The following is a 14,666-nucleotide window of genomic DNA, read 5'->3' on the forward strand; positions in this document are numbered from 1 at the left end:
ATATCTAGAGACCAAGAGAATAAGCAGTAAACTGCTTTGTTGATAATAGCTCTGACACTGCAACTTTTATTAGAAAAAGCTCTAGCATTCCTTTCTTTCCAAACGCTCCACATAATGGCTGCAGGAATTAAGTTCCAGACAACAGTTGAAGCTTTATCTCTTTGAATTAAACCCCAAGCATGAAGCACAGCACCAACATCAGCAGGCATTGAGAAAAACCAATTCAACTGTTTCATAAAGTCATTCCAGACCTGAGTTGCAAAGTTGCAATGGAGCAAAAGATGAGAAGTAGTTTGTTCCTCATTGTAGAAAAGACAATTTGCTGGAACATCAATATTTCTTCTGATTAATAAATCTCCTATGGGAAGCCTGTTGTAAGCAATCAGCCAGAGAAAGAAACCAATCTTGGGAGGACATTTGAGCTTCCAAATTAGATTGAAAATTGGACCTGTCACTTATGTTGCATCATCTGCATCAAGAGCTTCATACACAGATTTAACAGAAAATTGATTGTTTCTGTTGAGAGACCACTGCAATTCATCATTAACATTCAAGTTAAAACTGAAATTATTCAAGTCAGCATTTAAAAGATTTAATTCCACTGAAGCTGCAGCATTAAGTCTTCTTGGAAGTTGCAGGTTCCAATTGATAGCAGTGCCAACCATACTACCCACTTCAGCAACAAGAGAGTTCTTTGATCTTGAAACAACATATAAATTAGGATAACAAGTTTTTACTGGGTGTTGATAGAGCAATTATCATCCCAGAATCTACACAAAAGCCCATTGTTTACCTTGAATCTAACATACTTTAGGAAGGTAGAATGATATTTCATGATTGCCCTCCAGACTGACTTCCCATAAGTACATTTTGGGATTTTTGAAGCCCAAGAAACAACACCAGATTCATATTTTTCTTCAACAATTGACCTCCACAAAGCCTTGTCTTCAACAACATATCTCCAAGACCATTTTGTGAGCAAAGCATGATTAACATGTTTAATGTTCTTTATTCCAAGACCACCAACCTTCTTTTTTCTAGATAAATCTAACCATTTAACCAAATGAAGTTTCTTTCTGCCTTTGTTATCATGCCATAAGAAATCTTTCATAATTTTTTCAATCTTCTTAACAACTGAAATTGGCATCTCATAGAGAGACATGTAATACACGGGAAGACTTGCAAGAACACTATTAATGAGAGTTATTTTTCCATCTCTTGAAAGAAGAGGTTTTTTCCATCCATCCAACTTCTTAATGAACTTTTCAATAATATTATCCCACTTAGCAACTCCCCACATCTATCACCTAGAGGTACTCCAAGATAAGTTGTTGGTAAAGAGCCACTGTAACAACCCAAAATTGAAGAAAATATAGCTATATCTCCCTCAAACCCAACTCCATAAATTTGACTATTAGCAAAATTAATTTTGAGACCAGTGAGCATTTCAAAATAAAGAAGAAGAAGTCTCAAGTTTTTTACCTGCTCAACATCTGCATCCATAAAGATGAGGGTATCATCTGCAAACTGCAAATGACTGATATCTAAGCCATTATCTTTAACTTGAAAACCATAGATTAAGCCTTGTTCTTGTGCCCTTTTAATCATGAAGGATAAAGCTTCACCAACTAGCAAGAATAAGAAAGGTGAAATGGGGTCACCTTGCCTGATACCCTTTTTGCTTGTAAAGAAACCAGTAGCACTGCCATTAATAACAACAGAAAATTTGACATACTCCACACATCATCTTATCCATCTTCTCCATATTTCACCAAACCCCATGAGCATAAAGATTTCATCAAGAAATCCCCAATTCACATGATCAAAGGCTTTTTCAAAGTCAATTTTGCAAAGGATATCTGGTTTTCCACTTCTTAGTCTTGAATCTATCAGCTCATTTGCAATTAACACTCCATCTAAAATTTGCCTCTTTTTAACAAAGGCAGTTTGCTGCTGAGAAATAATGTGAGGTATAGTTAGCCTTAACATTAACCAATCATGGATAACATGTCTATCACAAATGACGACAAATCTTATCAAAAACTTTAAGAGTGTTCCCTGCATAATAGTAGTCTCTTGTCCAGAAAATGATCAGCGACATAGATGAAAATTATTGTTGGCTAGCTTGTGTAACTATTGATTGGTGCCGTATTGTAGTTTCACCAAAATATTTGTGTTTTGCTTGTAGTCTCGAGTTTTATGTATGTAGCCTAGAAAAACGCAAAAGTAACAAAACTAGTAAGAGTACAAGAACTAACAAATACAAATTAGGCAATAAAAATAGTAGAAATTAACATTTAGTCCCAAATATGTTGGGCTTTAGACAATCTAGTCCTGCTCTCTCAAGCCTAGTACTGTGAAATCCAAATTTACCTAATCTTAGACGAGTCCGTCCGTTTACGAACAATTCAGTCCAAATAGATTTTTTTTGAAGACAAAAGTACCCATCAACAAAATCTCATAGTTTCAATTTTTCTGTTTCATATCGAAACTCGAAAGAGCCTCCATCTACTTCTGTTTAAGATAAGACAACGTTATAAGATTTGACAAAATTTCAGTTTGAGCTTACGTGTCTCTATCTTTCTCTTCTCTCTCAACCTCGAAGAACCTCAGAAACAAGATCTTAAAACAAACAGATCCGATAAAGTTTCATCTAAATCTTATCCAAATTCATTAGATTTAGATGAGCAATAGTTTTTTTTGTAAGAATTCTTTGGAATTCTGATTACAATTTCTTTTGTGATGTTTTAGGTATTCGTTTCGCTTTTATTAGTTATCAAATGCTAATCTGATTAGTAGATTTGTATACGTGCTTTTGTGTTTAAGTTCCCAGATCGATGAAATTTGTAACATGTTTTTGGGAATTTTTAATTAGTATGAGATTTATTCGAGGCTAATTAAAATTTTGTTGAGAATTCGTTGGTTTTGATCGTCTACAATGCATGCATTTAGACTTGATTTTTCACGAGATTTTTTTTGTCTATTACGTCACATTTCTCCGAATTTTGGTTCTTATATGACGAATCACATACCAATTCTTACTAATTCAATCATTTTTGTTATGTGTTATGAAAAAATTACAGTAATGCGGTGGTAGGAATAGGTATGTTCTTTTTTACCGTCCTTTCATTTTTTAGGTTTGGCCTTTTTGGTAACACTCTTTAGTAATTGGTACTACTAGCTACATTCTTAATTTTTGGTTTATAAGGAAAGCATTTGTGAAATTTGATTTTTATATATGGTGTAGGAAATGAGATTTGGACAATGAATAGTAGTTGGTTCAATTATTGCATTTAGTGCATCAACATTTGGAAGTGTATGAGGAGTGGGTGGTGGAATTTATGTTCCTATGCTTATTCTAGTTATAGATTCGATGCGAAGGCCTCCGTCCCAGTTTCTAAACATAAGAGTGTTGTGCTTGGTTGCTAGAATTTTGTTTTCAGGAACGTATATAAGGACAACATTTTTGCTATTTGGTCTTTATGGTGAGGTGTGATAATGGATAATGCAGCTTCAATTTTTTACTGCAATTTTAAGAGACGGCATCCAATACTTGAAATGCCTGTAACCAACAACACTTTGGCGGTGCTTATACAATCGATGTTAATGTTGGAGTCAGTATCGGTGTAGGTATAGGTGGGATCCTAGCGGATTGGATGGTCATAGTTCTTCTGATTTTTATTTTTAGTGGTAAGAAGCATACCGAATTGCTTTTTTCTTATATCCGAGTATGCTTATTGATGATATTCACTAGTGATGGGGAATCTGCAGGCACATCAGTTATGATGCTCTTGGAGGACATATAGTTTTGGAAAAAAAAACAATAGAAGAGAAGGTAGTTTGTCATAAACTCTTACAGTACATCAATTTTTGAATATAATTCGTGTCATAGTTATTCTTTTTTTGATGCAAATTTTCAACATGGATGCGAATTCGTCTCTATCCCCCAGGTTCTGGAAAATGCTGCACGTATCGAATAACTTACTGAAGAGATGCCTGTTTGTGAGGTATTTTCTAGTTTAATTTAGTTACGCCAATTTACTGTAACTTCGACTGACATGACTCATAAGCTCTAGACTCATTCTCTAAAATGTGGGGCGAAGTCTATCTATCACTATTGACTTTTTAATTTATTAAGCTAATGGAGGTATTATCAGTGGATTTTGGAACGTAATTTTCATGATTTGAATGAAGGAGTCTGTGGAAACCAGTTTGTTCACATTTTTGTTATTGAATTTTAATGTACACATAGTTGTACGTATGTTGATATTTAACATGTACATAATTGTACACGTTGATTTTTCGTGTGTACATAGTTGTACACTTATTTTCTTAATGTTTACATAACTGTTCACATGTTAATTTTCAGTGTGCATATAGTTGTACATCTTATGATGCATTCTTTTGAAGCGTCATTTGTTAGTTATATAACCCAAAAATGTAACAGGTACGCGCCACTATGCGGAAATTGACTGCCATTACATTCCAGATTATGCATTTGTACAACATAGGCATATGAATCATTCAGTTTCTTACCTGTATTGTTGTATTGATCGGAATGCAGACATCAAGGACAGAGTACAATTAAATCCTTGTGAAGAAGCCTGGGGTTGTGACTTCTTGGGAAATTAGGTAAAAACATCCTGATTAAACAATTTCTCGTTTATATATATATATATATATGACATTTTACATGTTTATATTGATATATTGTTGAATTTTAACCAACTATACTTCGGTCTCCTCCAAAATTGAATGAATTCTTATCTTTTTATTCATGCCATAGCTTTTTGAGTATTGTATAAAGGTTCAATCAGTTATTAAAATAGACAAAGACCTTTAGTTTAAATTGCATAACCAACCTATAACTACGGTCTACTGTCTAATAGTACTCTTAGTCAAGGTCTATAAACTCAAAAAAAATTCCTAAGCATAGATTAATAAAACTAAGGAACTAATAGTACTACCAAAGTTAGTTGTCTGTTGGTAAAGATATGAAACATTTTAATAAAATTACATGTGTGCCATAATATGAGTGATGTTTCTCCATAAAGGTGCAATCAAATGCAATTTTACTAGAATTAAGATAGAATCATTTTTATGAACATAATAATGAAATAAGTGAGTGGGTAAGTCTAATGGAGATGTTAATTTAACTAAAATTAATTTTCTGTTATTGTTTAAGTTACTATTTAGTTTAGCCTTCAAGTTGCTGGAGGCTGAATTGGGTTATGATTCTTTGTGAAATGCACTGGAAAGTGAGAACTGAAGAACATGGTTATATTATTTCCCGTCGTTGGTATGTTTGTACAGCTGATGCATCTCAAAGAATGATTGATGAACATTTGAAAGGATTTTTTTCATTCGTTGAATTTATGTCTTTGGATTTTTCTTGCTTATTTTTATATGGTTGTGTATAATTGTTTCCCTTTACTCTATTTTTTCATTTTCTCTAATTATATAGCAGTTGAAATTCAGAAATCACTTTTATACTATTCATTTTTGATATCTACATAATTATACACCTATTCATTCTTAATGTGTACATAATTGTACACCTATTATAATGCGCACATAATTATACTATTCCACTTGTTCCTTTTCATTGTAGTCTGTGTTATTCACTTGTAGGATAATATTAACTGACATGATCGGAGCATTAATTTCATAAGTTTAGGTATAACTTAAGGATTCAACATTGGATGACTTTATAATTTATTAGAGAGGCATCAGTGATGATTCTATAGTTAGTTTCATACTTTTTAAGATAATGTGTACATAGTTGTGCACGTTGCTTGTGCACATAAATGTACACTTGTTGATTGTTCATGTGTACATAAATGTACACATGCTAATTATTAATGTGCATATAAATGTACACATCTTTGATTCTTATGCTCTCTGGCTCTGCGCCTTATATTGATGAAAGTATTCTCACTTTTTCCAGTGCCTCTCATGTTCGACGCAGTCCTAGTCCTAGGAAGAGGATTGCATCTCCTTGCAGGTCTCCTCTATCTAGGCGTGAAATCCCTGATAAATGCAGTCTTGAAAGTCTTAGAAAAAGGAGTCGATCTCATCGTGGACCTGCTCGTTCTCATAATGTAAGTAATCTGACCACATTTTTGTTTTTTAGGCTCGACTTATATTACATGAATGATGTAGTGTTTACATAATGGAAAAATCGCATCTGTTGAGTAGGCGTGTTGTTTAAAAACCGGTGGGTTTTTGCATGTTCTTTTAAAGGTACAAGTGTACAAATATGTACACCTGTTGACTGTTAACGTTTATCTAGTTGTACACATGTTTTGATTATAAGAAACTTCTTTCATTAGAAGTTTATTTGAAAATATTTTCTTTGTACTACTGAATCAAGAACTTCTTTAGGTGAGCATGTTTGGTTGCTTAATAGCGTTATTTCTCTCCCATTCTTGCTTTCTTTATTTTTTTAGGTTCTGAAGTTTTGTTTTTTACCATAGGAGATTTCTTTTAACAAAGATTGAGATTTTAAAACAATCCATAAGATATTGTACAGATTGATTTTACAGATTTTGGGTTAAGTGACAAATGTGAAAATGATCTTAGAAAATACAAGAGGTTGGTTTGGCTTGCTGGTTTGCATCCGTGAGATCAAATGTTTGTTCGATAATGTATAACAATCTTTTAATGTCGACGACTGTAATCTCTTCTTTTATCGTCATTCTATTTATTGTTGGAAATATCGGGAGCCTAAATTAGGCGATAGATAATAACTGCCATTCCTATGAATATAACATTACCTGGAGCCTAGATTTGACCTGCATTCATCTCTTTGATGATTAGAGAAGATGAGTAGGCCTCTGGTACGGAACTTAAGGTGTTATTACACCATCTTGTGAAGTTTTATGTTTCTGCAGCATTATGAGGTTTATTACTACTGTTGCTTATTTTCACTTGAATATGTGTTTGATGAATTCCTTTCTTACTCACATGATATATGCATAGAAGGACCATAGAATATCGGGATGTTTGTTTTAAGGAAAAGGAGAGTGCATGTAACACAAGAATATTTTAAGATGTTGCGGCCAAAGTAATGAAGAAGGAAATATAAAAGAACAGGACGTTAGATTTTTGTAGGTGTGTACATAATCGTGTAACATTGTGATCTCTCAATAATATGAAAATACTAATTCTTGATGAAACCTTAAGTTGTTTTTCGATATCATGAGATGATTTTAATAACATGCTTTCTACGTGTTAGGTACTTTTCGAGGGATCTTAAGAACGTGGAGAAGAACAATGAACATGTTGTATGTGGTGTACAAAATGGTGCACCTTATCTTGTCTTTTGATTTTCTAGATTTTTGTAGATGTGAACATGTTTATACACAAGTGTAAACTAAGATTTTTAAAAAATGAAAATTATATAGCCATATGGGTACTCTTTTTATAGATCTCGAAAAGAGCTTTCCGAATATATAAAATTTGCGAATTTTGGACAAACTGTGCGAAAGATAAATTATTTTTTAATTATTTTTATATTATATAAAATTGTTGACATCATCATGAGTCATTTTGGACTAAACTGTTAATATTTGGACTAAATTGTAAATCAGGAAGGTTATATGTGTATTTTCCGTATTTTAAATAACTTTTGGACTAAACTGAACCTAGTTAACTCGGGATTGACTAAGCCATACTTTTTGATGCGGTTTTGGACTAAACCGTTTTTTCCCTATAAAAATATACAAATTAAGCACCTATGCATCACCAACCAGTCTGTTGGTTGCCCCTATATTCCAGTAATATAATTTGAAATACGAGTATCTCACAACAAGCTTCTATCCTCAAAAGCAGGAAAAGAAATTATACTTAAAGAACTAGAAATTACTAAAGTTAATCTTCGACTGTCAAAAGAAAGAAAACTTAGAAATGTTAGGTTGAATTCTCGGTTGAACCTACAAACCTAGACATGTCAAGTATGTTTTCATATTTTAGGTACCACAACTATTTCTTGATTTAGCTTACTAAAAACAACTTCGGTTTGAAATAATTAGGTAGTAGAGTCTTCGGATTTTCCAAGTTACTCAAGACAAATGAATAAATGAAAAGCACACAAAAACATCAATTTAAAGAAACTTCATGGAGGTAAGTAACGAAGATTGGTCTTTCCTTTTGAACTCGTTTCCATCTATTTATCTATTAACCATAGCAAAATCCGAGGATTTTATAGATGATCACAATTTAGAGAAGATCATATCACGAATTAGGTTCTTGCTAAATCTAGTAATGTTTCGAATTCCAAGCACTTTTTTGTCTAGAACTCGAAACTCGGCTTGAGAGAAAATCACAAGTATAAACGAAAAATTTAAGGCTTGTTATAGTTACGTAAAACCGGTGGAACAGTGGAATGGATTCCAGGGTTTTGAGTGTGAGCTTCGGGAGGTTAAACACGAACAATCCTCACTAAACCAAGAGAGATGATCGTACAAGGGTTGCTTCAGTCACATGAGATAGGATATGTCTATTCTTATGGATGGAAGCAGAGGAGAGATATCAGAGAATTCTAGGTTTGTAGAAGAATACTCTGAGAGTTGTGTTTTGCTTGTTCGATAGAATGACCTATATATAACAGAACTCTCTAATATCAAGTAGATGAAAATAAGGGTTACTCTGTTTTTTCAGGAATATCTAAGGATAATCTAGAATGAGTTATCCTTCGATTCCTTTCAACCATCTTTTCTCCCTTTTGCAGTGAGAAATAAGCCGGTAAGAAGTCTCGAAATTTCATGCATACACCTTTAGCATTACTTTATTTCCACCAAATAAAGATCTCATTAGATTTCCTTCATTATATGAGTGACTGAAATAGTATGTGGAAAATAAGTCTAACTAGAAGCAAATAAGATAAGAGAGACCTTAAAATCGTAAAGGTGTCATTGCTCGGAGCAGATTTTATCATAATCCGCGAAATATTCTCCTATATTTTTGTTCTTTACTATTTATTAGATCTTTCCTTGATTTAGCTTTTAGGACCTTCTTTACTCACATATTATCTCTTGTTTTATTTTCGAACCATTTTTTTAATCCTTCCACTGGATTTAGTTTAAGTAACTTTGTTTCCATCGATTAATTACTAGATTCATCTCCTATTGTTGTCTTAGGAATTTATTTTGGGATCTCTTCTGTAATTTGTTGTGGGTTTAAAATCTTGTGATGAATCTCAAGAGTTGGATTTTGATTCTCACCAAAAGAACTCCGTTTTTAGTGATATCATCAATAACATCAACAACAAAAGAAAGATCTCCATCAACAACTAAGACCATAACAACAACGGAAGCATCAACAGGCACTATAGTCTGTTTGAATACACACCTTTTTGACTTCTGGAAGCAAAAAAGTCAGAAGTTAGTTTGGGTATCAATTTCAAAATGCATTATAGAAGCAAAAAAGTCAACTTTTCGTGAAGCAAAATGTTTTTGCTTTTGACTTTTACTTCTTGTATCCAAATGCGCTATAAGATTCCAACAACAACATAATAGACCAAGAGAACAAAATCATATACCAAGACTCCGATTCAGGTGCAGATTCAAACCGATTTAGCCTTTTTCACACTGATTCAAAACAATCCAGTAAAACTCTATACTTTAATTGTTTAGTTAGTTTAGGTGATTACATTTGGTTAAAAAACCCTAAGAAATGGTTGGATCATTTGATGATCCCAACACTTCTTCATTTTGCAGTTATTTATTACTCCCCCAATTTCTAAAAAATAGGCAGGTTTTTTTTTTTGGGTATGTCAAAAAAATAGGCTTGTTCCATATGTGGAAAGTCAAATGTTATGATTTTACTACTATACCCATAGAGGGACCACTTCTCTCTCTCCATTTTCTCTCCTAATACAAAAGGAAACAACTTCTCTCTCCTCTTTCTCTAATAACAAATGAGTGGGAACCAAAGGATAGATTAGGAAAAAACATGGAAAAGTGGCTCCAATGATTAGTTTTCTTAATTTTTGTGAAAACCAAACAAGCCTATTTTTTAGAAACGGACGGAGTAGTTTGTTTTTGTTTCAGATAGAACATATATGTCCATTTAATACTTTCATGTTACCTAGTTCTTTGAGTTCTAGAATGGTAGAATTGAAAGCAAAAGTCTTATCCTATAGCCAATATAAGTAGGGTTGTTCATGGTCGGTTTCATCTCGGTTTTTAGCACAACCAAAATCGAAACCATTACTATCGGTTTGTAAAAAAATTAAAAATACCGAGCCGTTAACCATCGGCTCGGTTTCTAGTCGGTTTTCACTAGTGGGTTTCCGAATAACCGACTGTAACATCAGTTTCAGGAAATTGACAGTTCAAATCTTCAAAAGAAATTTAAAAAGTTTGAAATCAAGCTGCAACTGTTCATCCCAAATTCATAAACATGACGAACACAATTAACACACAAGTCATACAATTCAAGACATAAACATTACAAATAGAAAAAACTCTAAGTCATAAACTCTATGTTCGGCATGTTCCAAATCCAAATTCATAAACTCCCTGCATTTGCACCTCCAAATTGGCATGCTCCCTGTATTTCAGAACAAAGATTCAAACATCAAACATTCACCTATTGAAGACACAAAGACAAGAGGACCGGATAAACCCCATTTCAACAAAAAGGTTGAGCTTACCATAAGCAAGGAGTTTAATCTACATAATGTTATAATTTTCTACAATCACAAAACCCACAAAAAATCAGAAACAAAAAACCCAAAACAAAGAGAAAGCAAAACCCAACCCGAGTCATGCTGTGACGAGATCACCCTCGTGACAATTATTATAAGGGTGCGGTTCCTATCCCTTGGATATTAATCCTAGATGTACACACATCTCAAGAAAAAATTTAGAAAAAAATCTATTTATTATTTTTTTTAATTTCACACATTTAGAAAATTAAATTATTTTTTAATTCTTTTAAATTCATATATTTAATGATAGTTGTACCTTAGTCCCTCTAAAAAAATGAAGCAATTTGATTACAAATCATTAAATATATCGAATATTTATCTTCCTTCCCAAAATCTTAGATATGGAAGTGGATTCTTTTTTTTCTTCTTTTTTTTTTGTTTGTTTTGAAATGTAGAAGAAGATTTAATTAACTTGGATCATAAAAGCTTCAAAGGGATTAGATTCGATAAACAATGAGTGAAAAGAAATATGTAAGAATATTTGATTCACTTGAATCATAACGGCTTCGACGAGATTATAGATTTGATCAATAGTGAGTCGAAAAAAAATCATAGTATGATATATGCAGCCCTTCTAGTTTTGGATTTTGTTAAACGTGCAAATGAAATGTGATCAATATCGTCAACACAATCATGGTGTAATGGATCTAGGCACTCACAAAGTCTATTGCACCATTCGATTTCTCCATGATCAATCCTTTTTCAAAGCCGCCATGTCGAAATTGAAAAGGAACAAAAACTCCGATTTAGGTCTTAGGATTAGGAAGCAAAAACTATTCACGGGCCAATATATTGGATATATGATTTACTAAAGGGATTAAGAAGCAAAAATTATGAAATATAGGGATTTAAAAGATAACTAAAATCATAAAATTAATTATATTTTCTAAATTTTATCTTCAGGTATGTGCATTTCTAAGATATATTATCCAAGGATTAAGAAGTGCACCCTTACGGTAGATATCACGAGGATGACCTCGTCACAGCAAGACTCAACCCAAAATTCACCAACTAACTAGTGAGATAGGAGACTTACTGGTGTTGAGTGAGAATCTTCCACCATAATTGAATCAACTGGAGCAACTTTAACCCGCAAAATTACTCATGCAAATTTAATTTGACTAAACCCAAGTTTTAAAATTATAAATCTATAAGCCTAAATCATCAAAATCATGTTAATCAAGTAACCCAACAACACAAATAAGAGAAAATGATACCTTTTAAAAGCAATTAGATGTTCATTTGTTTATTTCGTCTGAAAATGATACCTTCCAGTAAACCCTAGCTAACACTAACAGGTTACATACTCGTATGAAGAGATTCTGTCTGAGAAGATTAGATTCTGCTAATGATCATGATTCATGATTTGACTTTTTTAGCACATCTTGATTCTTGACATCATGCGGAGGAAGGTAGTTCTGTTCTGTGAACTGAAGAAGGAGGCGAAGGAAAAACTAGAGAAGTGAAGTGAGAATAGGTCGATGATCTATTATTATTACTTAAGAAATACAAAGGCGTAGATTAAATCTTAGGTTTTAATCTAAAGGTTGATATAACCAGTTTTCCAATGGTATTCAGTTCGGTTTTGGAGGTCAAACCAAAACCGAAACCACTACTTCGGTTTTCCACTTTCTACACCATAACCATTCCATTAGTAAACGGTTCGGTTCGGTTTCCTCCTAATCGGTCCGGTTCCAGTGGAAAACCGTAACCATGTTCAACCCTAAATATAAGAGAAGCAAATCTTGTGATGATGCTGGTGTATTTAGATGTGATACTTTATTAAACTATATAATCTCTACTGACTTGTAATAATTCCGATTTTAAATCTTAGGTATAAACGAATAGTTGAGGCTTGGCCTTTTAAATTTAAGGTATTATTTGAGAATTGTCTCTTTTTAGGATCAAAAGGAAAGAAATTACGGGTGACTTTTTTCTTTTTTTGCAACATATATGATCCCATTCGCTAAATTTATCCAGGACTAATTTAGTCTGAGCTAATCTTTTTCTCGTCCAACCTTGAATTCTCTTTTCTATACTTCGGGAAACCTTGAATTCTCTTATGGGAAAAATATCGTTTAGTCCTTTTAGGTCTGGGCCCACATCAGTTTAGTCCTTTCAGAAATCACCTTTTCCATTTAGTCCATAATTATTTAAAATACCAAACAGATAATAATATCCCTCCTTTAACTATTACCGCCTCAAACACAATAACTTCCTAAAAAAACGCGTATATCTTTCTCTCTCTTTTCAGTCTCTTCATTTTCCATTTTCAGAGGAAAAACTGCTTCGTCTTCATCTCTTCTCTTCTCTGAAAAACCAAAGAAAACGAACTAGGAAAAATTGAAAATCGCAAAACAAACAAAAAATCGGTCGAAAACATTTCAATCTTCACAATCGAAATCAAATCAGTATTCAAAATCAGTAACCCAAAATCGAAAACTCTAGAAAATAGAGAAATCAAAACCTTATAAAAAGGAGGAGATCGAAGAGGCATGTAGTAGAATCATCTTTTGACGATGAAGTTGAAGAAGTTGAAGAAAGAAACAGCCAATTAGTCGTGTTTGAAGAAGTTAATCAAGTTGAAGAAGAACCAGTTTCAAAGAAATCAAAAGGAAAGAAACCAGCGAAAGGTACAAAATTAAAACCCTAAATCGAAGTACTAGAAGTTGATTTTTGATATTTATTTTTCTTCTGAAATTGATTTTTCACATGAGTAATCATCATGTTTCATGTTGCATGTTGATTATCCAGTTATATTCAGTTATAGGTAGGGCATATCTTGTCGGAGTTCATTTTGTTGAATGAAGTTCTAAATCGCATGTATCTTGTCAGAGTTCATCCTTTAGAATAAAGTTGTAGATCTATTTGATGCTTGAATGTGTTCATTTTGTACCGTGAAACATGTTTCTTCTTTGATGTTTTGCTGGACTTCATTTATGAATGAAGTCTATAAATATTATAGTTCAAGATTATACAGTTCATACTACAGATGGACATCATTTTTGGAATGAAGTCTAGAAAAGTTATAGATCAAGATTATACACCTAATACTATAGAATGGACTTCATTTTTGGAATGAAGTCTAGAAAAGTTATAGATCAAGATTCTACAGTTCATACTATATAATGGATTTCATTTTTGTAAAGAAGTTTAGAAAAATTATAGATATAGATTCTACAGTTCATACTATAGAATGGACTTCATTTTTGGAATGAAGTCTAGAAAAGTTATAGATATAGATTCTACAGTTCATTATATAGAATGGACTTCATTCTATAAAATGAAGTCCTCTACTGAGTGTTGGTTCTTCTTTAAAGTCTCATTTTACTGAATTAAATTCTAGAATGAACTGAATTAAATTTGAATTGCTTTAGAGTTCAGCCAATAGAAATGAACTGTAATATTGGTCCTTCAAGCTACAGTTTATCTTCTTTATATCAGCTAATATTTATGAAAGTAATCATTAATCTTTTTTTGTTTTTCTTTTAAAAAAATGTAGAAAAGAAGATAAAGTGTAGCTTTGCTGGACTAATTTCACTTGCTGATAAGATTAAAGCACTAAAGGGGGAAGAGGCTTTGAATGAAGAACATAGACGTGCTTTGTATAGGAGTCCATTGGGTAATGTATACAAAGTGTTTATGAAAGAGAAAATTCTTGCTACTGAATGGAATAAGTCAATACTTGCCGTCCAAATTCTATGCAATACACATCAGTTCATTCCTGGTACAAATGATCATATTTTTGTTTTCAAAGTAGGGAAAGAAACATATGTGCTAAGATCCTCACTTGAAGAATTGTCATTAATATATAGAATACCATGCATCCCTGGAGGTGGAATAGAATAATCTTTCTTGGACTCGAGAAACCTGACAGACTACTGGTAGGACTAAAAACCTACAATATTATTAAACCGCAAGTGCACAATATTAAAAATGTAAACATGGAAAA

General features: G+C 32.7%; 1 long non-coding RNA gene across 1 annotated transcript; it reads left to right on the forward strand.

Moving 5' to 3' along the window:
- Positions 1-2,842: 2,842 nt before the first annotated feature.
- On the forward strand, positions 2,843-4,007 carry LOC113333526. The gene is made up of 3 exons (XR_003352111.1): positions 2,843-3,690; positions 3,772-3,835; positions 3,951-4,007. It is a non-coding gene; the product is annotated as an uncharacterized LOC113333526 (long non-coding RNA).
- The last annotated feature ends 10,659 nt before the right edge of the window (positions 4,008-14,666 follow it).

The sequence above is a fragment of the Papaver somniferum genome, unplaced genomic scaffold, assembly GCF_003573695.1.
Source record: "Papaver somniferum cultivar HN1 unplaced genomic scaffold, ASM357369v1 unplaced-scaffold_133, whole genome shotgun sequence".
Classification (NCBI taxonomy): Eukaryota; Viridiplantae; Streptophyta; class Magnoliopsida; order Ranunculales; family Papaveraceae; genus Papaver; species Papaver somniferum.